This window comes from Caretta caretta, chromosome 2 (assembly GCF_965140235.1).
Source record: "Caretta caretta isolate rCarCar2 chromosome 2, rCarCar1.hap1, whole genome shotgun sequence".
NCBI lineage: Eukaryota > Metazoa > Chordata > Testudines > Cheloniidae > Caretta > Caretta caretta.
The window spans coordinates 130,232,754-130,257,960 of record NC_134207.1 but is presented as its reverse complement, the minus strand read 5'-3'; the positions used below and the strand labels follow the sequence as shown (position 1 = coordinate 130,257,960).

The 25,207-nt window shown below is 40.8% G+C and overlaps 1 long non-coding RNA gene across 3 annotated transcripts in view; it reads right to left on the bottom strand.

Annotated features, from left to right (window-relative positions):
* The window catches only part of LOC125632035 (uncharacterized), a 128,853-nt gene that overhangs the window by 57,283 nt on the left and 46,363 nt on the right, over positions 1-25,207 (bottom strand). The window contains exon 4 of one of the 3 annotated variants that reach the window (XR_012667064.1): positions 12,446-12,506. The exons of 1 other annotated variant lie outside the window; for it this stretch is intronic. This is a non-coding gene — a long non-coding RNA (uncharacterized LOC125632035). Of the gene's footprint in view, positions 1-12,445; positions 12,507-18,333; positions 18,738-25,207 lie in introns of those variants that run through there. One more of the 3 variants, XR_007355149.2, reaches the window with a different exon arrangement.

Below are 25,207 nucleotides of genomic sequence, written 5' to 3'. Positions count from 1 at the left end.
TCTTCATTTATAAAGGTCAGATTCTACTGTTATGCACACAGCGCACTGAAGTTACTCTGGCTGACCCAGAACAGCTAAAATCAGAATCTGGCTACTAGTATTTGAATGCTGGTGAACAAGCCCATCAAACTATTTTCTCAGAGGGTTGTGTTAAAATGTATTTTCAAGAATGTAAGATCAGAATGAAGAGTGATCTGGGGGAAAAACAAAAATAAAAAAACTAATGAGTACATCTGGGAGAATGATGCCCAAAAGATTCTGTGACTATTTGTTGGCAGTTTGAATAAACTAGCTTTAATTCAGAGCTGGCTGGAAACTGTAAAAAATAAAAAATAAATAAAATTTTGTAAAAATTTAAAATTTAAATAAAAAAGCTAATTTTTTTCCCCAAAAAATTGTTCGAATTTTTTTTGACCCATCTATTCTTTGGCCATGTTTGTGCCTCTTGTGTGCTTGCTTTCTGTGAACATTCATGCAATTAATATTTACAGGTCTAAATATTGACAAAAAGTGACCTTCAGGAGGCACATATTCAATGTTTGCGATTGGTGCATCAAATTCTTACATTCACACTGTGACTAGACCCCAGGGTGAAGCCTGGGAGTGTGGGACCGCTGTACCTACGTATCTCTCCCCAGCCTAGGCTGTCTCTCACATTGCCTTGCTAGTAAGAAGCGGCAAGGCCCTCCAGGTGCTGTTATCATTCAGCACAACTGCATGTGGAGCCCCACACGCAGGTGGATTGCATGAATGCTCTCAGAGCCACTCATGAATCACACAGAGAAAGGCACCACAGTTCCCAGCACTGTACCTCAGGAATATCCTGTTAAATGCAGTATATATATAAGTGCAGTGTATATAAATCTCCTCACTGTATTTTCCACTTTATGCATCCGATGAAGTGAGCTGTAGCTCACGAAAGCTTATGCTCAAATAAATTGGTTAGTCTCTAAGGTGCCACAAGTGCTCCTTTTCTTTCAGGAATATACTGTCTTGCACTGCTCAAGATGAGCACTGCAAATTTATTAATTGGTTCACCACTTTAGCAATAGAAAGTGGACATACACCAGCCTTTGCAAACCCGAGAAGATTTGCCACACACTTCAGGCAAACTTACTGGTAAAGATAAACAGTTAAACAAATGTACTTACTAAAAAGGATAGATTTTAAGTGGTTATAAGTGATAGGCAAAAAATCAGAGTTAGTTACCAAAAGAAAAGAAAATATAACCATGCAGTCTTAACTCTCAACCCTATTAGACTGGGCAACATAAAACCCCACTGGATACTGAAGTTCACAGTATACAGATTTCACCCTTGAAACCTGGGCCAGTCTCCTCTGTTAGAGTCTTAAGTCTTCTCAGTGTCCTTGTTGCTTGCAACATACGTAGGGGCAGGAGAAAGGCAAAGCATGGGCCTGCTGTGTTCTGTTTTATACCCTCAGTCCCATGTGCTTGGAGAATACAAGTCCAGGCATGCCTGATGGGCATTGCTGCGTCCCCAGGCAAGGTTGAGCAATTCCTCTGGTGTGGCCTTATGCCGGTGAGTCATTGAATTGTAGCTCCCTTGCTGCACAATGGCTATTGATAGATTGTTTGACACCCCACCTGGGCATTGGTTACTTTCTTTGCTGTTGTCTCTGGGGAGCTAATATCTGGCTGATTCCCCAATTTCCAGCATGTTTTAGTGACAACCGTACAACACAATTCTCATAACTTTCTATGCATTAATGATATACATATATGGAGAGCAAAATGACTTTCAGCAGATCATAACCTTTCCCCTAATACCTCACATGTCCTTCTTTATATGCAAGATCACAATTACATATAAATGAGGAACATGGGGATTACAGGGCACTCCCCCAAGATACAGAATATCACACACACACAATGCTTTGTACCAAAAGTTGTTCTTTCCTCACTCAGGAAACAGAAGCAATATAATACAACTCCCCCAGCCAATCAAAACTAAACACCACAGCCGGAACAGCATATACTTATAGGGAACTATTCATTTGAAGAGGCATTGAATAACAAATTTAAGTAAATTGTAATCTGCTTGGAGATATTCCAGAGAACAGAAAGAGATAAATTCATCCAATAAATTATTCATTGTGGATTACTCACACAGCTTTACTTATGTACTGTAAGATATAAGTTAAAATGCAAAAAAACCTCAGCGGACTGGATGGCTTAAGGGGATAGCGAACATGATATGAAGTTTCACAATTCTACATTAACCGTATTCCTACTGGGGCTGAATTCAAAGGGTGAAAACTGATACCTCTGGATCGATCTTTTGTGGTTTATGGGAAATGAGTTGGTGACCATGGTGAAGAGGTTAGTGAGCCAGAGATATATCCTGTGTGGTGCTAGGTGATTTCACTGGAAGCTGAAAGTTCTCTTTATTTGACCAGATTGGACCCTGGCGTGTAAGAACTGTGACAATTGGCTGACTCTGTAGACAGGCCAAGAATTGAGTAGACATGGAGACATAACCACCCTTTTCGGACTACAGGTGGTCCCGCCCAAGTCAGAACTGAAGCTCATATAGGTTCATTTTTTCCATTGTCACCAACTTGCCATTCCTGTTTTATAGGCAGAGGACTTCAGCCTCCAGGGATGTCAATGCAGTACCTTTCACTGGTCCTGCAAAGTAGTGAGCAAATTTCCTACAAGGAGAATTACTTCTCACCCTACAGATTTTGACCCATAGAGTACACAATTCATTGAAATTAAAAAAGAATTACAATAAAAAGAATGTGAACACTACTGAAACCAGATTTCTGTATTCTTATATTGTTGTAATGAGATTTCCTTCCTCACTTTATGGCTTATGCATTGGAGATGGTGATGGAAAATGAGGAAAAAAAGTAATTGAGCCCCAAAAGAGCACTATCAAGGATCACTTTGTCTTCTGTTTAAGCATCAGAGAGAAGGAGAAAAAGAAGAATAGTGAGGGGACGTACTGCATAACAAAAAAGCATTTTAAGTGCCTATTTTTCTTGGGAAAATCTCTTTAATTTTAATTATCTGACTACTCTGGGAGAGTGTGGTGTGAGTACACGATAACAACAACAAAACAGCACTTAAAGTGTGCTTTTTGTGTGTAAGAGCAATCCATTCTGCTTTATTGTGCCTTACAAAAATGGAGGGTAGTGAAAGATACATCCATATAAATGGAAAAAAATAGGAACTTTCTATTTTAATGGATATTGATATTAATTTGTTGTCTACATCTATGTTGCTCTGACATTACCTGCAGCATTACAGCCACCCTCAATGGAAAGTTCACTTCTCTACATCACAGCAAAATGAAAAGCCCGCATACAGTCTTGCCACTGCAATTTTCATTCATTCTTGTTTCGCTGGCACTTCAAAGAAGTCCCTCTTTCCCCAGCCAATCTCATAAACTACTTGTGTGTACACAAATTAGAAGAGAGATGCAAATACAGTGTGAAAGGGAGAAGGATAAACAAGAAACCATTGCAAGGGGTCTGACTCCTCTGGGCTATGCAAGTTGTAGAACACAAGCAAAAAGTCAGTTTGACGGTGAAGACTATAGTTGGTCAAAGCATTCATTTACCCAACAAGTGTTATTTTTTCCTAAATAAATTCTTCACAAATAATTGTTGTTCCATTTTTTGACCAGATCTAGGTATGAAATGAGTGATCTCTCCTCCGAGTCAGATAGTATCTGGTCAGGGGAAGGTACCCAAGGGAACAACCAAGCACAAGGAGACTGCCCTACCTGACAGCCTTTTGAAGGGGGCAGCTCCAGTTACAATCTGTGTGCCACTAGTCCATTGCCACTAGTGTTGCCAGCAGACCCAAAGTGGCTGGAGAGGGACATGGTTAGACATGGGTCATGGCCCTTTCCCCCAGACCATGTACCAGCCATCTGTACCTGGCATAAAGGGGATTGCATTCCACACAATTTGGAAATATAAAGCTGCCTATCCAATAATACTGCCCAAAGTCCCATGAGGGATTCCAGATGAATCAAAAGTATTCTTTTCAGGTGCTTTCTTCCCCATAAAAAGCTTCAACCCTGCAAGTTATTTAAAGCCACACTCTGTTTCCCTGCTGCTATATCCAGTGTCGAAATAAATGTGATACCCATGAAAGGGTTAACTTGGAAGAGGGAACTTTGAGAAGCAGTTAGAAACAGTGTCAGGCCCTTAGGGTAAGATCAGCCAGCAAGGGTTTGCTCTGGGGATGGAACCTGGCATTTCAGTGGCTGAGTGTGTTGTCACTAGATTTCTCTAGAGTGCTTTATGGGATGGAATTATTTGGAAAAGTCTCTCCCTAGTATGTGAATTTCACTTAATCTCTCAATCTCATTATTCTAAACCTTTGCTTTTCTACCTCACCTCCAGACACTTAATTACAGTACCCTTGCTCCAAGCACAACAACTGTAATTAGAGAGCTTCCCAGGAAAGTACACTCCCTGAAGCATGAGCCTGTTAACAGCACTCTCTGCCAACTCACCACAACCTGGAATGAAACAGTAGAAGCACAATTCCTTGTTTCAGTGTGAACTGTCAAGGTCACAGAATGCTGCACGTACACAGACCAGGTACCATTCCTACACCCTGACTCCACTTCCCATGGCACCCCTTTAGTAGCTCACCTCAATCACCCAACTTTTCATGCTGGTTTGCTGTTGGTGCTCCTGAAGGGGAAGAGTTTGTTGTGGCTGTGGGAAGGAGGAATCCCTTTCCAACAGTCCTGCTGCTCCTACTCCCTGTGTCCTCCCACTGTTGGGTGGGCTACTCCCTAATACTGCCTGCTTCCTTCCAGTAGTGCCATGACATTGCACGCGGGGTTGGCTCTCCTTCCACAGGGGAAGATGGTGATGATGAGGTAAGTTTTTCTCCAAGAGGCATTCTTACTGCTGGAGATATCAAAGCAGCCATTTTCCTCCCCACCACCCCCTGTGGGAAATGCTGCCCTCACTAGTGGTGATATTGTGTTCAATGCTCTTGGGAGGGACTGAGTTTTGGTACAGAGTGGAAGCTGCCTCTCGTTGCCAAGGGGGCATCTCTACGTTCCTATATGTGAGAGAGCCACCAGCCTGTGTCAAAAAGAAATGGGGGACTTGGTGGGTGAAACAAGAGACTCACAGGCCTGTACTCATTACACATAAAAGGGACATGGGCACAGATGTTCAAAGTCAGGTTTAAGGAGACAAAAGAAATTTACTATACAAGGTGAGATGCAACTGGCATCATAGGCCAGACCATCATTGGCTGCATTTGTTAGGAAAATTAAAAGACCTGGAAAAAAAACCTTGCACAATATATTGATAAGCACTTGTATGTTAAAGTTAACATCAGCAAAAGGGAGATTACCCTGTGTCAGTGTAATGTCAGACTATTTAGGCTTGATGGTGCTCACACCAGTGCAATTCCACTGACTTTTATGAAGTTATTCCCAATTTATACAGTGTGACAGCACAATCGGATCCCCAATCTTTTCTTCTATGGGACGAGGACAATAATTGACTCATGTATTTTGACTGAAAGAACCAAGGAATTAATTGGAGTAAGTTACATTTTTCATCTACACCCCAAGCTATCTTGTCCTTCTATGGTGCCTTCCCTAGGCTTACTCTGGTTTTCTCTAGTATTTATTGTCTTCATTCACTTTTGCTCTGTCCAATTAGCAATAGATACAGCTGAGCTCTTTTGAGAGGATACTCCACTGATGGGAGTGATCAACCTCCATCTCTTGTGACAGACACAATTTTAGGCTTGATTCTGATCTCACAATAGAGTAACCCAGAAGTATCTCCAGTGAAATCTATAAAGTTAACACCATTAGAGTGGGGAAAGAATCAGGTTCAACATGTGTGTTTGCCACTGCTGCTAATGCTTCATCAGAATATGCCACATGACAGTTCTTTACTTGAAATGAGTTGAAAGAGGGATCCATCCATCCATTTTTCCCCTGATTTTCTAATCTCAGTTTTTCATCTTTGATGTCCTAATATTTTGCACTATTAAATTCCCTGTTGACTAGAAATAAGTTCTCCCTGGGCTTTAGAGCCTGACCAGCTAATGTATTTTTTTTTAAGTGAGCTAATTCATTGGGCAGGCTTTACAAGGTTCTTCAAGTTATCTGAAGACATATGATAACTGCAATTTGCACACTGGCAGTTAAGGAAATGTGCAACTTGGCTGTATAATTTTCCATGAAGTTTTAGCTGGATGCCACTGAGAGTTAAAACTGGAAAGGGTAGCCTATCCAGGACTATTCAGTGATGTTACCAGGGCTGGCACCAGTTGGTGATTCTAATGCTATTTTAAGAAATATTACATGTCATGCCTCTATTATTTCCCTTGTCACTATTTGTAAACAACTGATGGCAAATGATTATACAGGGGCCACCATTAAAACTGTAATATTTATTTGCAGTGGAATCTGAGATATCATTGTATTTCCAATCGTACAGGGAAACTACCAGGCTCTGCTTTATTTTACAGTGAGTAAACACTGTCTAGTTGAGTAGTTTGGGGACTGATCAGAATCCCACTGAAGGTCAATAGAAGAAAAACACTGCTACAAAAATATATTTCAATGGACATCATATCAGGCTTTGTATAATGCATGTGTACTATGCAGTTAACAGTACATTTTCCACCCTTTTGGAGACAGATATGTGTCTGCACACTAATTTATTACTGTTTTATCTCAAGAGAAATTTCTTAGAGAAAAACACATGCAGAGTTGTATTATATTTTTTTTTGTGATTCCTTGTCTGATTACATCTCTTATGTAGAATTGTTTATTTTTTTTAAATTTTTCCTATGATCTATCCTCACAAATTATCTTAATAAAGTTCAAATGTTAGCTTACTTAATATTAATATTACTCAAAAACATTGAATATTGGATGTGCTTTTTTTTAAAAAAAAAAGGGTTTTTTTTTTATTTTTATCATATTGTGGACCACATCGTAATAGCAAAATCATGTTAGACCTTTACTCCCCCAAACATGATACCCATAGCATCCTCGTGGGAGCTACAGCAATTACTTGCAAGGAAAAGTAGTTTTAGCACAGTGTTTGCATCTTTTAGTGCTTTAAAAGAAAAAAAAAACACCCACAAACAAACAAAAAACACTTTTTGTGTTAATTTTTCACTCTTCTTTCTCTCTGACTCCAGTCCTTTCCGTTCCTCTCTCACACATGCTGCTCTCCTCTACAGGTTTATCTGCCATCTGAGCTTTCTTCTTCACTCCCATACATGGGTATCATAGAATCTGCTGTCTGGTCCTCCTCCCCCTTTGCATGTGCTTTTCTGCACTCCTCTCCCACCACCTCACCTTCTCACCTATTCCTCTTCACATACTGATTGGCCATCCTGTGCCTTTTCCCCCTACTCCTCTGAACATGCTGTCTTCCCTCCCATTTCCCTGTGTGTGCTAGCTAGCTGCCTACTTCTCCTATTCATTATGCTTGAATACTTGAGTCCCTTCTCCTGTGGACATCTTTCCGTATTGCCCAAGTTGTCTTCTCCCTTGTTCCCCTGCACCTGTCCATCTGCCTGGGATTCTTTGTCAACTAATGATTCTCTCTACAAAAGGAAGATCCTCCAGGGGTCCAATAAAACTGATTTAGGACAGCTATGTATGAATGGGTACTGCAAGCTGTCCTAATGAAGGGGAAGATCTGCCTTATCAATTCAGAAGGCCAGAACCTCAGCAAGTATAAATCAACTTCCCTCCATTGAACCATAGACTGAAGTCATGGCTGATTTGTACCCACAAACTATTCATACATCCAAAGATTGGACTATATCCAGTGATCAATATATAGCTGAGAAGTATTCTCCCAATTTTGTAAAATAATTTTAACAGTTAACAGTATATCCATATGTTTTCAAATGTTTTTATCAATTTGTTCCTTTATTAGTGAACAGTTTAACACTGTTGCAAAAAAAGGAAACATCATTCTGGGATGTATTAGCAGGAGTGTTGTAAGCAAGACACAAGAAGTAATTCTTCTGCTCTACTCCACACTGATTAGGCCTCAACTGGAGTATTGTGTCCAGTTCTGGGTGCCACATTTCAGGAAAGATGTGGACAATTGGAGAAAGTCCGGAGAAGAGCAACAAAAATGATTAAAGGTCTAGAAACCATGACCTATGAGGGAAGATTTAAAAAAATTGGGTTTGTTTAATCTGGAGAAGAGAAGACTGAGAGGGGACATGATAACAATTTTCAACTACATAAAAGGTTGTTACAAGGAGGAGGGAGAAAATTTGTTCTTTTTAACCTCTGAGGATAAGACAAGAAGCAATGGGCTTAAATTGCAGCAAGGGCAGTTTAGTTTGGGCATTAGGAAAAACTTCCTAACTGTCAGAGTGGTTAAGCACTGTAATAAATTGCATAAGGAGGTTGTGGAATCTCCATCATTGGGGATATTTAAGAGCAGGTTGGACAAACAGTACCAGTGTCAGTTTAACAATTGGTTTATATAACTTTTGCCTGCTTTTAAATTAATCATGAAATATTGTTTTCAATAATGAATGTTATCAACAGGTGGGGAAAAAAACCCAGAAGATAGGGAGCTGGAAGTTAATGAACCCAAACTGGTGTGTCAAATATTAGGCCTAATTGGTGGGGAAAATAATATTCCTCCTATCATTCCCTTTGTGGGACCTTAAGGAAAGAGACTTCGGAAGAAAATAGAAAAGAACAGCCGGAGGCTACTGAATTAAGCGTCACCATCATGGCTGCCACAACCACCATCTCCTGGTGTCTCAGGCTTTCATCATCCTAATCCAAAGAGATGTCCTGACCAGCCCGGGGCAGAGAGAGGGACCCAGATAACATTGTCACCCCGACCAGCTACAGCTAAATCCCAAACACGGCCTGGGATAAAACCAGATTGGCCTTTAACAGCAGCAGCAAGAACAACAGCTCCAACCCATCTCAACTAACTTCTTCTCTTTTACCCAAATGGACAGTTATCACCATCTTTGATACCATCTAAAAGACTGTGAAAAAAGGGGTTTTTCCTCCTAAAACTCTCTCCAGTTACAGGGAAAGAGAACAAGGACTGTTGTTAAAATGAAAGCCTTACTTAATATTTTTACATTGCAAAGGCTTTAACTGTTTTCCCTTCTTTTCTGTGTCTCTAATAAAAAAAAAAGGATTTTCATGGTGAGTTACCATGGTACCAAGCAGGGTGAAGTCTCTGTATACCAAATCCTGAATCTTGTTTAATGTTGGATAGTGACTGAGTTATGTTAGCACCTTTAGCCCATATATTCCACCCAAATTAATACAACAGTGTTTCCAGTCAAGTGCATGTGGAGGAGTTGAGGGACATCACAAGTTTCACAACTTATATCTTGCACTCTGCACTACAATATCTCTTGAAGTCTAAGGCTGTGTATTCTTTCCACTTTAAATGTGTTCATCAACTCTACTTGTCTTTCATATGCAAGTACTACATGAAAGCATATACACACAAAGTATGTACATTTAAGTGTTATAAATACTTTTTTTAGTCTTCAGGAGCCTTCTAGGAGCAAGTACTTCTTCAGAGTGGATTACATGAATGAAATGATTACATGGACATCTGCTAAACTTGTTTACAAGAACTCACAGTCCTGACTGACAGCTCAAACTCAATCCCAAACCATCACTATTTCTGAAAGCTGCTATTAGAGTCTATACAGTTCAGTGCAGTCACATTAAAGTCTCTGCACTATTATTAAAGTCATTGAACTGACGGCAAACTTAGTCATACTTGTCCGCTCCCACACTTTACCAGGGAAATGCAGGACATTTTTGATTCAAAACATGTCATTCATGAGGAAGAATAAACCTAACCATTCTTGTTAATGTCAATAGACTTCATTGTCATTACAAGGTTTTATATAAAGAAACTTTTTTTTTTTCCATTTTCCCTCTTCCCTAGAATTAGGCCTAAAAATATTATTTAAATCATTGCTAATAGCTAGGAACATAAGACATCCTTCTTTTGCCTTTCATAATGTTTGGAAAGTAAAATTAGTATGAACATGTATATAAATTTATCTATGTGTATATTGAGAGAGTGTAGCAAGGTGGAAAGGAATACATTAGAACTAGTCAGAAAATGCAGCCAGAATCCTCTCTTCTGGGCTTCAAATAACTCCCCAAACTCACCGTGCTCATCATCAGAAGCAAGCTCCCTGCAGACCAACAAAGTGGCATCTGACCCGGCCAGAACAACAGATGCAAAACTTCCAGACATATTTCCACTGCTATGATGATCAATATTCCACACAACATACCTTTCAAAATCCATAAGTCCTACACCCGCCTATCACAACAGGTGGTGTACCTTATGCAGTGCATCAAATGCCCCCACTACTATGTGGGTGAGGACAGACAATCTCTACACTCTTGAATGAATTCACACAGAAAAATGGATGAAAGCACCATATCACACATGGGCAAACACTTTTCACAAAGTGATCACTCCAAATGTGACCTCTCACACCTCAAAGGAAACCTGCACAACACCTTCACAAGACGAGCATGGGAACTTAAATTCATAACTCTGCTAGATACCAACAACTATGGTCTCAAGAGACACCCTGGTTTTATGGCCCATTTCAACAATTTGTAACCTATTAAACCAACTTTGGCCTGTGATTGCAGAGGTGTTAATTGCCCACTTCATTTGAAGTGGTTTCTTGCATCATGTGTTAACCCCTTATGCTTGACAATCTGTCTCACCTTGTATTTACCTGTGACACTTTGGTTACATTTCCAAGAGCTGAGGAATAAATCTGTGAAGCTTAACATCTTATTTCTTCCACCAACAGAAGTCAGACCAATAAAAGATATTACCTCCCATTTTGTCTCTCTCATTGATTTAAAATGGAAGTTTAATGACTGCCATTTGTCTCTTTGAAAATCTTCTCTTAACTGTACTGCCTACTTAGGCTGCACTTTGAATAAAGCAATCAACTTCTGAGCCAGTGAAGCCAGCAGAAGACTCAGTAGAGGTCTACACTACCACTTACATTGGTAAAATTGATGTCACTCACGGGTGTGAAAACACACACACACACCCCGTGCAACATAAGTTTCACTGGCATAAGTGGTAGTGTGCTCAGCAATATGTCAGCAGCAGAGCTTCTCCCGCCAAGATAGATACCGCTGCTCCTTGGGTGTGGTTTAATTATGTCGACAGGAGAACGCTCTCCCTTTGGCATAGAGCAGCTATATGAGAGATCTTACAGTGGTGCAGCTGCATTTGTACAGCTGTGCTGCTGTAAGGTCTTCAGCATAGACATAGTCTCAGATTTCTTCCACTGCTGCCTTGGGAAGGTTTTGCCGATCTAGAACACTGATTCAGCAAGATACTTGAGTAGTCCCATTAAGTAAAGATCATGCTTAAGTATCTTGCTGAATCAGGTCCTAATATTAGAAGTGACTGAAATTTTTAAAACCTTTTTTTTTGCAAAAAAATGCAGATTTGGTTACATCAAAACATTTCATGAAATCGTGGTTTTTGCTGCATTGTTTCAGCAAAAAGAAAAAAAGAAAATCCAAAAATTAAGAAAGAAAACATTTCCATTGTTACAGTCAAAAGGACAGTTTTAGAATTTCCTCCAATTTCCTTTAAAGTGCAAAAACATTTTTTAAAAGCTTGTAATCAAAATGAATGTTTCCTTCAACCCAAAGTGATTGTTTTGGATCTGCCAGTGAATTGAAAAATACCATTAAGTAAGACTCATGCTTAAGTATCATTCTGAATCAGTGCCCTAATATGTACTCCATCTGGCTTTTAGAGAGATGATACATTCAGACTAAGAAAACAGCACACTTTACATACTAAAGGAGAAAAACCTTCTTTTTATTCCTTTCTGAATCAAGGAAAATGTGTTGCTATGCACAAAGCAGCATTATAAATTCTACAGGACTTGCAATTGTAATGGTTTTGTCATAGGAAAAGCAATTTTGAAAGCAGGAACATATCATTACCCTCAACAGTACAATATTCTTCATAACAATGCAAAGTTTTAGAAATACAAATATTGATATTTAAAATTGGGAAACATTAAAAGGAAAATTTGCAAGCTATCAATCAGAATGACATCACCATTTTGCAATTTATCCTCAAAATCAAAACTCACTGATCAGTGAGATATCAAAGTAAAGTTTAGGAATAAGTTAACAAATTTGTTAAAGTAATATAATAAAGGAACAAATACATAAGGGTTTGATTGGCTTTTGTCTGTACATTCTGAGTTTTACAAAGATATGCTATTTTTATATCTGCCTAGATTACCCATTTTGATATAATTATATTACTTTAAACATATATAGTTCCTTCACTTCTGAAGATCCTTAAGCCTGTCACCTACTGCACATTAGTTAAGCTTCTAAAACACTCTTTTGAGACAGATAAAAAGTAGAATCATGCCACTCACCATTGAAATGCAGCCACCTCTGGGATAGAATATGACATCTGTTTAGCTTGACACAGCAACACTACACAACAGTTTAGAAAAGGGAATGAAGAATAATTGTTTTCAGGTAGCGCAAATTGGTATAACTCAAATAAGTTCAATAGCCCAGGTAGACAATAAATAATATAGTTGGACTTTGGCCGAATCAGGATACCCTGCTACAACCTTATGCTCATGAAAACTGCTGTGGGATCTTCAATAAACATAAATGCTAAGGATCTCAGTTTTCTGTGTCATCTGAAAGATGGTGTTACTTTATGAAGTTAAATTTCAGGATCAGATTATTCCTTATGAGGCTATCCCAAAGTGTTTTGCAAACTGAAGAGTTTGATAACGGTAATTCTCTGACTATTGAGGTAGCATGACAGACAGCTATGATGAGATCAGTAATAGCTCTCTCACTGCTCTGAATATTAGAAATGGATTGCCTTATGACTCAGCTCTACTTCCATTGATCAGAACAAACAGGTGAATGAAAGATGAACACAAGGATAGATTTAATTGGCAGGAGAGCAACAAAAATGATAAAAAGGTTTAAAAAAACCTGACCTATAACAAGGTTTAAAAAATGGGCATTTTTAGTCTTGAGAAAAGAAGACTGAGGAAGAACCTGATAATAGTCTTTAAATATGTTAAGGGCTGTTACAATGAGGATGGTGATCATTTGTTGTCCATATCCACTGAAGGTAGGAAAAGAAGCAATCTGCTTAATCTGCAGTAAGGGAGATTTAGGTTAGATGTTAGGAAAAACTTTCTAACTATAAAGGGGCGTTAAACTCTGGAATAAGTTTCAAAGGGAGGTTGTGGAATCATGACCACTGGAGGTTTTTAAAAACAGGTTAGACAAACAGCTGTCAGGTATGGTCTACTTTTACTTGGTCCTGCCTCAGGACAGGAGGTTGGACTTGATGACTTCTTGAGATCCCTTGCAGCCCTACATTTCTATGATTCTATGTGCATGATCTCTTTCCCCTCCCTAGCCCCTCCCAGCAGCCATTCCTCTAACCAACCTTCTGAACCCAGCTTGCAGGCGGTGGGGGAAGAAGGGAAGGATATTAAAATCTGTTTGTATTTTACCACTGACTTAATGTGAACAAAATCTAGCCCTTAGGGAGGAAACTTTCAATCTACTTGGGCAAACCAGAGTGCCAAACAGATTACAGTTTGTTGGTAGACAGTGGAATGATCACATTCAAGAAGTAACTTTAACAGATATACGTGATTTCCCAAAATGTAGGTCTTGGGGAAATGTGACGCCACCAAAACTAAGAAGATAGAAAAGTTTCTAATATCCAGGTTCCCATATTGGCTGCCATCACTATCTGACCACCTCATTTCTACTATATTTTGCATGCTGCATCTAATACAAAAACAGTAATGAGTAGGCAGGGGTTGAGAGATGGGAGAATTTCTCCAGAATGAAGGAAACAGAAATGTTTTTAAAATATAGATGATTTGTATTTAAACCTGAGATCAAGGTTCTGCAACATATTACACCTATGGAAATGTCCTACAGTATGTAATAGAAAATTATAACCATTCTATTTTTGAACCCCTCTTAGAGAATGTAATCAAAAATTAAACCCCAGTATAGAATTCTGTGATGGCTCAAAAAGAGAAAAGGGATAAATTCTCTGTAAAATTATATAGGTTTTCAGTGCAGTTTCTATATACCCCCATTCAAGTTCTACAGAATGATACTGGCATAACCTCTCCTAAATTCTATAGGACTTTTCCACAGGCTAATAAATAAAAAGCATTCCTAAACAATGTACCTAAGTTCAAAACTGGAATTAGTCACTCATCATCCTAGCAGCCAGACATTTCCATAAGAAAGTGTCGCACAGCAGGCTAGAGCATGAATTTACAGCAAATTCATGATGCCACACAAACTTCCTGTGGAAACATGATCTGCACACTAAAAGTGGCTCAGGTAGTTTAGCTTAATACACTTGAAAGTGTCAGTTAAATTCACACCCTAGCTTGCTGGGCACAACCTTCCCCATGTAGACAAGTGCTTACTGTACCCTCTAATGGGTTTTGTTATGGTATTGTGCTGCATTGATTATGGCACAGTCAGCCTTCTATTCCTATGCAATTAAAACACGTGTTATCATTCTAATCAGCTGAGTCTATAAATATATTTAAAATATTATTTCAATTATGATTATTTACTGAAAAGTTACATTCAGAACTGCACTCCTTTGGATTGTAATTGAGCAGAAACCATCAGCAGTATAGGAGCATGTCCTCTGGAATGCTGGCTGAACCATGAAGGGGTATAAGAATGTTTAGCATATCTGGCACGTAAATACCTTACAATGCTGGCTACAAAAGTGCCATACAAATGCTGGTTCTTGCTTTCTGGTGATGTAAATAAGAAAAGGGCAGCATTATCTCATGTGAATGTAAACAAACTTGTTTGTCTTAGTGATTGGCTGAAACAGTAGTAGGACTGAGTGGACTTGTAGGCTATAAAAATTTACATTGTTTTGTTTTTTAGTGCAGTTATGTAACAAAAACAAATCTACATTTGTAATTTTGTGACAAAGAGATTGCACTACAGTACTTGTATGAGGTGAACTAAAAATACTATTTATTTTGTTTATAATTTTTACAGTGCAAATATTTGTAATAAAAATAATTATATATACTTTTCATTTGTGTTGTAATTGAAATCAATACACAAGAAAATGTAGAAAAACATCCAAAATATTTAATAAATTTCAATTGGCATTCTATTGTTTAACAGTGTGATTAAAACTGTGATTAATCGCAATTAATATTTTAATCGCGATTAATTTTTGAGTTAATCGTGTGAGTTAACTGCAATTAATCAACAGTCCTAATAGTATCATAATGCATCCTAACTTTGAATATTTGACTTTGTGATCTTAATTTTTGTAATGTCATTTTTGTGAGTCAATTCAAAGTCAAACAGTCATATAGAACTCAGGAAATCCAATGAACCAGGCTCCATGTCAATCTCACTCCTAGCTTGCTTGTTAAGCTGCACTAAAGCTGACATCTTCTCCCCATTTTTAAGTTTCAGACCTCCATCTCTCATTGCACATGTTTTTTGCATAAAAAACAGAAAACGAACAAAGGGTAATTTCTGTCAAATCAAGCTAAATCTTAAATAAGCCCTTTTTGATAATGCAGGCGTATATACACTGGGGATAATAATGTAGTTGCTACATGAAGACTTTAAACAAAAAAAGAAGTCTGTTTGCTCAGGTTGAAGGAGCTGTAAATATGCATTTGAAATGTCAGATTGTTTACTACTCTGGGAAAGTAGCTGGGTTTTGAGTAGATGAAGTTGTGGGTATGTTACTCTGTGTATGTCCAGTGACCAGCTTTGTTCTCAGGTCCAGTTATTCTCCAAGGGTGCTATAGTTATATTCTTAGTTCCTAATTGTATCTACGTTTCCAACATTATACTGATAACAACCATGTACAGTGACAGGAATAAGCCCTAAGAAAACTATCAGATCAACAAAAATGTTTCAAATGTCCTGGACATGGTAGTGAAAAAAATGAAATTGTGAGAATCAAGTGAGAAGTGAAATCATTAAAGATGGCAGAAACCTGTTGTTTCATAGGTCTAACCCAAAGTGCTAAGACCAGTTTCTGCGGTTCAAATGGACAGCCATCTCTGAGGCTGGGAGTGAGCTAGCTGCTGCCAACTTAGGCAGCATCGGAACTAAGGTGCTGCTGCCATGATTCCCCCCGCCCCCCAGTTATGCTTTCATGTTGTTTTCATATCTAATTGCTGTCCCACTTGACCCCTCCCCCCCCCAAAAAAAAACTCTCCAGGTTTTCAAGATTCAAAAGCAGGGGAGATCTCCCCCTCCTCTTCCTGGCTTAGAGGAGCAGTACTCCTCTGCAAAACCCTCTCCTTGACTGGTGTAGCAATAGCTACCCCTCCTGCTTCAATCTACTTTACCACAAACTTGCTCACAGTCAGAACAAAGATGCATTATGGCAGCCACATGAGTGCATTGTGGGATAAGTAGGCCAACTGGGGCCCAGTCTGTAGGGGAGAATGGAAGCATGAGACACCCAAACTAAAACAGCCTCTTACGTAGACGCAGTTTAAAGTTGAACTGACTGGAAAAAAGGTCATTCTGACATTTCTGAAAAACTTCATTTCAGAAATTTTCATTAAAAAAAAATGATGTTTTGACATTTTACTCTGAGTTGGGACAAAAACAAATGCTGACATATCATAATCTCCTCTAAGTCAGAAGTTCCAGTTTTTCACTCTGCTCCAGTCAGGGTCAATGTCCAAGGTGAAGGAATTCTGGAAAATGGTTGGGGGGAGCAGGGCAAGGTTTTAGGAAAAGTGTCCATCCCATCAGTCAGAATGGAGTTAAGGATTCTCTCTCTCCCCAAAAACATGCCTCAATTTGGATGTACCTCTTATGTTAATCTTTCTCCCACGATTTAAACCAGTCTCAATTTTGCGGGGGGGTCTCACTTTTAGAGCTCACTTTGCTGGCGATGTTGATGAAAGATGGTTGGAATATTTTTCAGTGATAGGGCTCAGTGGTGCTTTGGTAATACAAATAATGAATACATACTTACATACCTACATAGGAAAAAAGATGCATTTTTCCCTCTTCTTCCCTAATTCAAAGATGGCTGGAAGGAATTTTGCTGACACTTTGGCAAATAAAATAAATAAAAAGTATCAGCTCCAAAGATGAAAGTTTCACAGAGTTCTGAATGTTTGAAAACAGAAAGGTAGAGACTCAGAATACAAATATAAAGGAACCCATTTATGTTTATGTCTGCCTAATCTATTTCAGAAAGAACAAAGCCACAAAGTTCAGCTCTGGCTGTGAACATCTCGTAAATTTTGGGGGAAGGGAGTTGGCTAAGGCAACTGATAGAAAATATAATTACACGTTACTACACTCTTTCCTGTAAGTAAAGTTATCTCAACTCCCAAATAATCTGGGGATATTAGCTATGCCCTAGGTATTATTCATAACAGTTTATTCTCTTTCATTTCATTATTTTGGAGAAGGTAGCGGAAGCAGTGATGAGCTGTGAATAGCTCCCTTCAGATCTTATTCTAATGGCACTCTGTCATTGCTACTATTTGGAATGTCTTTCCTTAACTCAAATTTCCCTGATGTCAGCATAAGAAGAATATCCTGAAGAATATCCTGAAGAATATAAGAACATAAGAAGGGCCAGATTGGGTCAGACCAAAGGTCCATCCAGGCCAGTATCCTGTCTACTGACAGTGGCCAATGCCAGGTGCCCCAGAGAAATTGAACCTAACAAGTGATCTCTCTCCTGCCATCTATCTCCACCCTCTGACAAACAGAGGCTAGGACACCATTTCTTACCCATCCTGTCTAATAGCCATTAATGGACTTAACCTCCATGAATTTATCCAGTTCTCTTTTAAACCCTGTTATAGTCCTACCCTTCACAACCTCTTCAGGCAAGGAGTTCCACAGGTTGACGGTGCGCTGAGTGAAGAAGAATTTCCATTTATTTGTTTTAAACCTGCTACTTTAAAATCCTTTTTCCATTCAAATTCTAAGCTGCCATGCAAGTTTTGACATTACCAGACAAGGTTTTTTTCAGGCAAACAGAACAAGCATAAAGAAAGAAGACTGGATTTTGAATCAACTTGGATGCAGGATGGTGGTCTAGGGTGTTTGTGGGGCGGAGGGGGGGCACTGTATTACAATAATGGGATTCCTTAAAATTAGAGAGAATGTACCAATGTTAAGAAGCAGCTCAAGCCTTTGACTTTTGAACCTTTCTGTGCTGTTCTAATGGGCAGATTTTGCATTTAAGATATTATGCATGCTTCCATACCAAAGTAATCTGGCTGTAAGCCAACTTTATTGTTGTTGGGTTTTTTCGTTTTTTTTTCTCTTCAGTTTTTTACAAGGATCATAAACATGGATTTTATTTTGCTTCGTTTACACAGAACAGATTTAGTTCCCATATAAAACTGTAAAATGGAAATACACACTTGTGATTGTTGTCATGTTGAAGCAGTTAGTCACAAGTCTCAGAAGACAAATTATTCCAGGAGTAGTTTCAGGAACAGCAGATACTGAAGACTGCCCATTGTAACTCATCTTTATTATGAAAAAGATTAAAACAACCCAAGTAAGCATCAGCAGAGATATGCTATCTTTTCATCTGTCCATCCAAGAACTGTTCCAAGGAAAAGAAAAAAGTAAGAGTGGAATGAACACTTTCACAAGGATGATCAGGTGCTCTGAAAAAAAATAAAAGAATTAGCTAACACATTTTATTGTCTGGTTTTAAATTCATTGTGAGTAAATGCAGACATTTGAAAAAAGAACTTTGTTTGAATGAGGAAGAAGGTTAGACCCTCTTCCCCGCTATGACTGAGAAAAATCAAAGTGACAGTTGAATTACATGGGTGTAAAACTTAGTGATTGTGTCTTTGCCAGTGCTGAGAATAGAACCAAGGAGTTCCAGCTTCTCATCCTCTTTACTGACATTCTTTCTGACCTCAGTAAAAATTGCTGAATCCTCTCTGTGCATTGGCTTGCCCATCTGCATAAGGGATATAATGATATTCACCTGTTTTATTGGGGTGTTATGATATCTAACTGATTTTGTAAAGTAATATCTAAGTGGAAAGTATTATTAAGTCCAGGCAGTTGCAGGATCACAATCCTCAAAACTATCAGCGAGCATTATTGAGCATCCATGGCTTCGGAAACACGCACAGCTTTAAATCTACCGCTGGAATCATAGAATCATAGAATATCAGAGTTGGAAGGGACCTCTGGAGGTCATCTAGTCCAACCCCCTGCTCAAAGCAGGACCGATCCCCGACTAAATCATCCCAGCCAGGGCTTTGTCAAGCCTGAACTTAAAAACTTCTAAGGAAGGAGATTCCAAGGTAACGCATTCCAGTGTTTCACCACCCTCTTAGTGAAAAAGTTTTTCCTAATATCCAACCTAAATCTCCCCACTGCAACTTGAGACCATTACTCCTTGTTCTGTCATCTGCTATCACTGAGAATAGTCTAGATCCGTCCTCTTTGGATCCACCTTTCAGGTAGTTAAAAGCAGCTATCAAATCCCCCCTCATTCTTCTCTTCCGTAGACTAAACAATCTCAGTTCCCTCAGCCTCTCCTCATAAATCATGTGTTCCAGACCCCTAATCATTTTTGTTGCCCTTCGCTGGACTCTCTCCAATTTATCCACATCCTTCTTGTAGTATGGAGCCCCAAACTGGACACAGTACTCCAGATGAGGCCTCACCAATGTTGAATAGAGGGGAACGATCACGTCCCTCGATCTGCTGGCCCCTACTTATACATCCCAAAATGCCATTGGCCTTCTTGGCAACAAGGGCACACTGTTGACTCATATCCAGCTTCTCTTCCACTGTAACCCCTAAGTCCTTTTCTGCAGAACTGCTGCCGAGCCATTCGGTCCCTAGTCTGTAGCGGTGCATTGGATTCTTCGGTCCTAAGTACAGGACTCTGCACTTGTCCTTGTTGAACCTCATCAGATTTCTTTTGGCCCAATCCTCCAATTTGTCTAGGTCCCTCTGTATCCTATCCCTACCCTCCAGCGTATCTACCTCTCCTCCCAGTTTAGTGTCATCCGCAAACTTGCTGAGGGTGCAATCCACACCATCCTCCAGATCATTAATGAAGATATTGAACAAAACCAGCCCCAGGACCGACTCTTGGGGCACTCCGCTAGATACCATTTGCCAACTAGACATGGAGCCATTGATCACTACCCGTTGAGCCCGACAATCTAGCCAACTTTCTACCCGCCTTGTAGTGCATCCATCCAGCCCATACTTCTTTAACTTGCTGACAAGAATACTGTGGGGGACCGTGTCAAAAGCTTTGCTAAAGTAGAGGAATAACACGTCCACTGCTTTCCCTTCATCCACAGAACTAGTTATCTCATCATAGAAGGCAATTAGGTTAGTCAGGCATGACTTGCCCTTGGTGAATCCATGCTGACTGTTCCTGATCACTTTCCTCTCCTCTAAGTGCTTCAGAATTGATTCCTTGAGGACATGCTCCATGATTTTTCGGGGACTGAGGTGAGGCTGACCGGCCTGTAGTTCCTAGGATCCTCCTTCTTCCCGTTTTTAAAGATTGGCACTACATTAGCCTTTTTCCTGTCTTCCGGGACTTCCCCGGATCACCATGAGTTTTCAAAGATAATGGCCAATCGCTCTGCAATACATCCACCAATTCCTGTAGCACTCTCGGATGCAACGCATCCGACCCCATGGACTTGTGCACGTCCAGCTTTTCCAAATAGTCCCGAACCACTTCTTCCTTCACAGAGGGCTGGCCACCTCCTCCCCATGCTGTGCTGCCCAGTGCAGTAGTCTGGGAGCTGACCTTGTTCGTGAAGACAGAGGCAAAAAAAGCATTGAGTACATGAGCTTTTTCCACATCCTCTGTCACTAGGTTGCCTCCCTCATTCAGTAAGGGGCCCACACTTTCCTTGGCTTTCTTCTTGTTGCCAACGTACCTGAAGAAACCCTTCTTGTTACTCTTAACATCCTTCACTAGCTGCAACTCCAGGTGTGATTTAGCCTTCCTGATTTCATTCCTACATGCCCGAGCAATATTTATATACTCATCCCTGGTCATTTGTCCAATCTTCCACTTCTTGTAAGCCTCTTTTTTGTGTTTAAGATCAGCAAGGATTTCACTGTTAAGCCAAGCTGGTCACCTGCTATATTTACTATTCTTTCTACACATTGGGATGGTTTGTCCTGGTAACCACAAAAAGGATTCTTTAAAATAATCTCATATCAATTTCTTTAGTACCTGTGGTGATGTTAATTCACACTAACAAATATTTTGGAGTTAATCTTCAGCTTTGGCAGGCCCATCGACAGCAATTCCGGGCCCCAGGATAGAGCAGTCAATGGACCCCAAGGCCGCACGGACACAGGTGCTGCGCCTATGGTGGCTGGTGCCTAGTGAGCTGCTGCCATCTGTGCTCCTGGTGCCCAGCCAGCTGCCAGCTGCACTGCTGGGTGCACTTTTCCGGCATGGCCAGGTTTTCCACATGCCCACCTGGCTGCCTTTGCCACCACCGGTACCACCCTGCGCACACCTAGGAGCCCTGCCCTGTGGCCCGCCTGGCCTATTTAAAAGGGCCTGGGGCACCCAGCTGCTGCCTCTACTACAACGGCAGCGGCCAAGGCCCCGGGCCCTTTTAAATCACCTGGGGCCCTGGGCAATTGCCCCCTTTGCCCCTCTCCCCGTCGCCGGGCCTGAGCTTTGAAAGCAAAGTAAAACTACCTCTTTTTCACGTTCTGACCAACACATATTCCAGACAAAGGTAAAGCCTTCCCCTTTCTCCTTTGAAAGCACAGTGAAATCACTGTGCTGGCATACCCTTAGTGTTAGGGAGCCACCAGGTCATCCCACAGCAACACACGGACCTAGCAATGAACCAGTGTTTGAATTGTAGGTAGGGTGCTAGAGTAAACATTGGTATAATGTCCCCTAATTCGCCCTACAATCTCCACGTATTGATTTTGTTCCTTGCAGAGCTGTAACTAGGGTTGCCAACTTTCAAATTTCTCAAAACTGGACACTACAGCTATGGTCAAAATGTTCTGCACCAAATACTTACCCGCATATACACTATGAAACAGCCAGAACAAGCTCGCTAGCAGCAATGGAAATACTAACGAATGGGATGAATGCATGGGGCCTGGGGGAGAAGGGAAGCTGGCTTTGACTTGCCATTATTAGCATAGCAAACACTTCAGAGCAAACAAATCCTTCCATTTGTTGCAGCACTTGCGTTCCAAGGCAGAGCCCAGGCGCCTTGAGGGGGTTCCAGCCCTACATTCTTCACCATGCCCTGCCCTGATGTGCCACTTCGATAGAATGGCTTCAGATTGAAAGTGCAGGGGCTTCCTTTAGCAATCTCCCCCAAGCAAAGCAAAATAACTCTGAGCTTCCCAGCACACAAGGGTCTGGTACCTTTGCCCTTTACCTGAACCACCTCCCACCCAAAGCTCAACTCACCATAAAGAGAGGGGGGAGGCTCCATCCAGCAGCGGGTCTGAGGCAAAGAGTTTGCGTGGAGCAAAGGGGGAAGAAAGAAGGGTTGGAGCTTCCTGCAGCCGGGGGAGGTTCCCAGAGGTTGGTCTGTCCCGGCCCCGGGAGCAGCCTGTGCAACTCGGCTAGGAATAGCAGCCGGGGTGCCTCTAGCTCTGGGGCCAGCACTTGGGGGCTAAAGGGGCCTTGGGCTTGCTGGGGGAAGGGGGCACAAGATCGGAATTGTGGTAACTGGACTTTTGGTGACAGGTCAATACTTTTGACTGGAGACGATACAGTCCCCTTAAAACTGGACTTTCCAGTTGAAAACCTGACACCTGGCAACCCTACCTGTAACAGTTGAAGCAAGGTGGAAAAAAGACTGGAGCAGCAATGGAGGAAAAAAACCTTGGAATCTGACTAATTATGGCATAGAGAGCTTGCCTTTACCAATACTACAGCATATGAGTTGGAGCCTTGTTCTGCAAGATTGGTAAAGATGCATAGAGAGTACCTATGCCCATGCTCAGATACATTGCTAGTGCTTAGAATAATAGAATCATAGAATATCAGGGTTGGAAGGGACCTCAGGAGGTCATCTAGTCCAACCCCCTGCTCAAAGCAGGACCGATCCCCGACTAAATCATCCCAGCCAGGGCTTTGTCAAACCTGACCTTAAAAACTTCTAGGGAAGAAGATTCCACCACCTCCCTAGGTAACGCATTCCAGTGTTTCACCACCCTCCTAGTGAAAAAGTTTTTCCTAATATCCAACCTAAATCTCCCCCACTGCAACTTGAGACCATTACTCCTTGTTCTGTCATCTGCTATCACTGAGAACAATCTATAGCCATCCTCTTTGGAACCCCCTTTCAGGTAGTTGAAAGCAGCTATCAAATCCCCCCTCATTCTTTTCTTCCGTAGACTAAACAATCCCAGTTCCCTCAGCCTCTCCTCATAAGTCATGTGTTCCAGTCCCCTAATCATTTTTGTTGCCCTCCGCTGGACTCTTTCCAATTTTTCCACATCCTTCTTGTAGTGTGGGGCCCAAAACTGGACACAGTACTCCAGATGAGGCCTCACCAATGCTGAATAGAGGGGAATGATCACGTCCCTCGATCTGCTGGCAATGCTCCTACTTATGCAGCCCAAAATGCTGTTAGCCTTCTTGGCAACAAGGGTATACTGTTGACTCATATCCAGCTTCTTGTCCACTATAACCCCTAGGTCCTTTTCTACGGAACTGCTGCCTAGCCACTCGGTCCCTAGTCTGTGGCAGTGCATTGGATTCTTCCGTCCTAAGTGCAGGACTCTGCATTTGTCCTTGCTGAACCTCATCAGATTTCTTTTGGCCCAATTCTCCAATTTGTCTAGGTCCCTCTGTATCCTATCCCTACCCTCCAACTTATCTACCACTCCTCCCTGTTTAGTGTCATCTGCAAACTTGCTGAGGGTGCAATCCACACCATCCTCCAGATCATTTATGAAGATATTGAATAAAACCGGCCCCAGGACCAACCCTTGGGGCACTCCACTTGATACCGGCTGCCAACTAGACATGGAGCCATTGATCACTACCCTTTGAGCTCGACAATCTAGCCAGCTTTCTATCCACCTTATAGTCCATCCATCCAGCCCATACTTCTTTAACTTGCTGGCAAGAATACTGTGGGAGATCGTGTCAAAAGCTTTGCTAAAGTCAAGGAACAACACGTCCACTACTTTCCCTTCATCCACAGAGCCAGTTATCTCGTCATAGAAGGCAATTAGATTAGTCAGGCATGACTTGCCCTTGGTGAATCCACGAAGACTGTTCCTGATCACTTCCCTCTCCTCTTAGTGCTTCAGAATTGATTCCTTCAGTGGAAGAGAGTAAACTACCCACAGCACTTCAACAAATGGCCCTCCAGACCTTACTTAAGAAAACATCACCATTAACAACACTAACTTACCAACCTGTCTGATATCTCGCTTTCTTTAGTAATGTAATTGAGAAGCTGGTGGAAAATCATCACCCACAGCATTTGGCTTTCTTCGGTATCTTAGATCACTTCCAGTGAGGCTTCAGACTTGAACAGGACTTAACTACAGCAATGGTTTCACTGACACCTCCTCTTCTTTATGAGCAAAGGTCAAATACACTGACTATTTATTGTGAGATTTATAAGTGATCCACATAGTGGATCATCACACATGTTCCTAGATAAAAGATTTATCCTCAAAATCATCGGTCAAAATGTGTGCTAAGTTTTGACATGTAGGATGTCCAAAGCCTACTAGAAGTTCAAATACTCTGTTAGACTGTCCCTATGTTATCCCTCAGACAGATTATGATGCTTCACAGTTTCCTCTTCACTGAGATGAAATGGTGTCCTCAACTTTATTGGTTAAAGCTTTTTGCTAGAAGACTCATTGAAGAAAACACTGCACTGGACTCACATTTGCAATATTGTTTGCACAGATATTTTTATAGTAATTTTTTAATAAAAACTTATTCCTTAGACACTTTTTTTGGGGAATGGTTTGTTGGCCAGAGCTGAGATCTGAACCCAGGAAGGAGGCCAGACTCTTCTATGCTATCCCCTTCACAGTTCGAATAGACTAATCTCATCTATCAGTTCTCCCTTTAGCACAGGACTCCAATTTCAGGAAAGGACAGTAATCAGTGAAT